Source organism: Bos indicus x Bos taurus, chromosome 5 (genome assembly GCF_003369695.1).
Source record: "Bos indicus x Bos taurus breed Angus x Brahman F1 hybrid chromosome 5, Bos_hybrid_MaternalHap_v2.0, whole genome shotgun sequence".
Classification (NCBI taxonomy): Eukaryota; Metazoa; Chordata; class Mammalia; order Artiodactyla; family Bovidae; genus Bos; species Bos indicus x Bos taurus.
The window spans coordinates 82,667,360-82,671,562 of record NC_040080.1 but is presented as its reverse complement, the minus strand read 5'-3'; the positions used below and the strand labels follow the sequence as shown (position 1 = coordinate 82,671,562).

General features: G+C 39.5%; 1 non-coding gene across 1 annotated transcript; it reads left to right on the top strand.

Moving 5' to 3' along the window:
- Positions 1-3,162: 3,162 nt before the first annotated feature.
- LOC113893836 lies at positions 3,163-3,309 on the top strand. The gene has a single exon (XR_003511359.1). It is a non-coding gene; the product is annotated as a small nucleolar RNA SNORA62/SNORA6 family (small nucleolar RNA).
- Positions 3,310-4,203: the final 894 nt, after the last annotated feature.

Here is a 4,203-nt window from a genome sequence, read left to right as displayed (position 1 = left end):
ATTTTTGAGAGCATAGAATACTGTAGACAACATGAAGTTTCCATGAGACTATGATGATAGAGATGAAATCTGATGGCAGAGTAGAAATCTTCAGTAAAGTGCAGACGGAAAAGTATTTCAGGTAGGAGGATGGGTACATGCGAAAGTGAGAAGAGAACATAATACATTCAAAGTAATTAACAAGTTTAATATTTGCATCACAGGAAGGGTAAGAAGGTGGTGAGAGAGTGTCAGGAGAAGAGATTTTATTCTAATAATGATGGGAAGTCATTCAAAGGCTTTGAGCAGGATATTGATGTGATAAAATTTACATTTTTAAATGTATTTGGGTGGCAATGAAAATGTCCAAAGACTGAATGTTTGAAATATTCTTTAGGAGGCAACAGCATTAGTCAGAGCAAGTGGTGAAGATAGCTTTGACCACAGTGATAACAGTAAGGAGAACAGAGAATTAGATCTGGTCAAGAATTATGCCTAGATTTCTGGCTTTTGAACTTCTGTGAATGATGACACCACTTATTATGGTAGGGTTTACTGAAGGAGGTTGCAGGTACCATCATGAGCTGGGTTTGGGACATGTCATCTTGGAGTCTTTGTGAGACCTCCTAGTATCAAGCAGGCCAAATACATAGATCTGAGACTCTGGAGAGACTCATTCAAACTGAAAATATGAATTTGAGAGTCAGTGACACATAGATGATCAGTCTAACAATGAGTCTGAATATCGGATGAGAAGAGAAAGAATTCCAGAAACAAGCCTTAAGGAACTTCAATATTTAAAGACTGGGTAGAGTAAAATGAGCTAGCAAAAGAAGTCTGAAAAGGGCAAGAGGGAAAAAGACCCCAGGAGAATGGCTTTGTTTCAGAAGACAAGGAAAAGGATTGTTTTAAGGACAGAATGATTTGCTGTTGTGAAATCAGCTGAGGAATCAAGTAAAATGAAGGCTGAACAGTATCCTTTAAATTCCAGGTCCTAAGAATGATTGGTGGCCTTAGCAAGAACTATTTCAGGAATGATGGGGGTGGAAGCCAGATCGAAGGGAGTGAGGAGTGTGTAGGAAGTGTGTTGTTCAACAAAAATTTGCTATTTTATGAGCCTTTCATATGTATGCTCATTATCTAACAGGATGTGGCAATTATGTATGAATAATATTCAGTTGCCTGGTTATTCTGTAGGTTTGTTGTTGATGAAAGAAAGAGAAAAAGGAGGAAGGAAGAAGGAAAGAAGGGAGGGAGAGAAAGACAAACATTAAATTAAGTCAGTTTTACTAAGTAATAACTGCAAATGAGATGCTGGCCAGTGATCTAAATGTACCAGCATCACCTTCTGTTTAAGACTCAGGGGTAAGATTTCGCCTAAAACACTGGTAACATGAAATATTTCACTGCATTTGAAGAGCAGACGTTTACCTGACACTAATTGTGTCTAGTGAAACATTTTGTGGCTTGTTTAATATTCTGTTCCAAGGCTTCTCTGCTCAGCATGGCCAATTGAAGAAAAGAAGAAAAGGCCTCTTACAATTAAAAGATATCCTCGCCTGCAGAATTCTTTTGCTTTTATCACATTGACTGAACAAACATTATATTAGACTTACAGTCACCTAGGAAAAGGCTTTTATGAGTAGAATTTTACTTATTTATATTCATTGCACACAAGTTCAGCATGTGATTTAAAAGAAAATATTCACATTTTTAAAAACCTATATTGTGTCCATTATAATTTCTCCTTCAATTCATGTTCCAAGGTCCTTCCATCCATGCCTCATGTCCTCCACTGACTTAACCCTGCTTTCAATCACTAGGTCTTCTGCTACTCTTGAGGTTTGTCCAATATCGTTTTTCTCTGGGACACTCTCCAACTCTCAGAAGTCTCCATTTCCTGTCTCCTCCTCTACCAGTTGGAGGAATGATCCACACTTTCCCAACACCTTGAAGCCCTAGAGTGGAGAGTGAAAATTTTAGTCGTATGTTTCATGGGAGAAAGGAGTGGAACACTGGTGCGAGGAAGATCAGTGACAAGAACGTGTCCTGAATGTCCCACACACAGCCTAATATCTTCAGGTTACTCAATTGGTCTACAAATACGTAACTTTCATTCATCTCCGCCCACTTTCTATTAGAATTTCTCTCTTTTATATCTTTTAAATATTCTTATAAAGGCCCACTTGAGCAGAGGTCCATCAGATTAAAATCTACAAGTTAGTGCCAAAGGAGGAACTGAGTTTCCATGGTCTAGACCGTTACAAATTTTAAACTTTTTGAACTTCTCACAAGGAAGAGAAAGGACTTTCAGAAGACAGTTCCTCTTTCACCAGTAGTGCTAAGAAGTAGTAGTGCTGGGAGATTACCTGAAGGAGAAGGGAAACAAAACAGAAAGAGTCGGAAGTGACTGCAGTGTCTGCTCCAGTTCGCCTGCCTCCTAGCCCCACTGCTCTTCATTGAAACAGAAGAACCAAAAAAGGCTGAAACAACTAGTTTGTTTCTAAAGGTAAAAATAAGAACATTCTAAATTTTATTTGAGCATTTACTATTTTCTCAATCCCAAACTATTGTGTATTAGATGTGTTGCATTTGCTCACATACAAAAATTTCAATTCATCTATAGACCACTCTTTGGAGCCAATTAAAGCAAAAATTAAATCTGTGACTCACCACCAAGATTCTCTTTAGTCTTCTTTCAGCTACAAGGACCCAGTTCCTATAAATAATCTTTTCCCTGATCCTGAGGACCCCCTGCTGCTTAACATGATAAATATGTGGTACTTTATGTAGTAATTATTCTCAACTTTTCCATGCTCCAACCCTTATTTTTCAGCACCAGATCTTTACCTTAAATGAACTCATCTTGCTGATGTACATATTTCTGTGGCTTCATTTCCCCCTATTATTCAGATCAAAATCTTACCATATACTGTGATTCATCCTTTTCTCTCAGTTTCCCAAATCCAACCAGTTATCAAGTCTTCTACTAACAGCAACTATCTTGTGACTTCTGTTTTATATCAATACTGACTCTCTGCTCAGATATTTTCGGTGGCCCCTCCATGGGTGTCTGGGACTTTCTGGTTCCAGTTCACAGCACACAAAAATCAAAAATAGCTCAGAAATTGTCAACTCTGGCTTTCCTTCTACCTAAACAGGCTACAAAGATGGAGGCACTTGGCTGCCCATTGTTAGAGCTTGAAGTTGAAGCCACTGGCTGGTGAACTCACAAGTGTAGGTAGGGTGCTATGTGAGGGGCAGGCTTTTCACTAACACCACAAGGGTCTCTGGCCCAAGTGGAGTTTGATAGTAGCATTTGCTATGAAAGAAAAGAGAAGAAAATACGGAGTTACTTTGACTGAGCACCACCTATCCTCTTAGACTCCACAGAATCAATCATGCATTCAGGGGAGAGAAGTCCACCCAAGTGTCCCCTCCCTCAGCCCTCCTGCTTCCCTGCATTTTCCTCTTCTCAAACCTCTGGAACTGCAGAGACCAAGTCCCCTCCCCACTTTTCTTCCTGGGTGTATAGGGCATCCCTTGTGGAAAACTCCAATTCAGCTATGCCTGCCTCTTGATTTGTTAATGTGGAAATTCAACAAATATTTCACCTCCCCAGCACCAAATCATTCTCTATAAATACAGTCTTACTACAAAATATTATTTTAGATATCAGATTTTGGAGTAATACTTGCTTTTGCTTTCATTCCTGCTATAAGTACCTGTCCCTACCCACATACACTGGCACATGCATGCACACACACACACACACACACCACACACACACACACACACACACATACACACACACACAGGAAATGCATGATATGAACTGTCCAAAGAGGCTCTCAGATGCTAAAAAATACATAAAGGACAGGCACATTTGTATTTGTATTTTTTGAATTGTAGTTGCTGCTACTTGATCTTCTCCCTCTAGTCTCTAACCCTAAATCTATCACTATGGATGCCATGTCTCTTAAATGACTCCCTGGTTACTTTCCCTGCAGCTCAGTCCCAGATATGGCAGTTATCTGCTCAAAACACTTTTACTGCTTCCCTCCCTGCAAAATAAATTCAGAACTCTTAGCAATGTGTGGAAGATGGTTTACAAAAAATGGTCACAACTTTTCCCATCCCTGTATGCATACTCTGTGCCATATGACTTTGCTACTCCTGCCAACAAGAGATGGAATCCATTTTTCCACCCTTGGAATCTGGCCT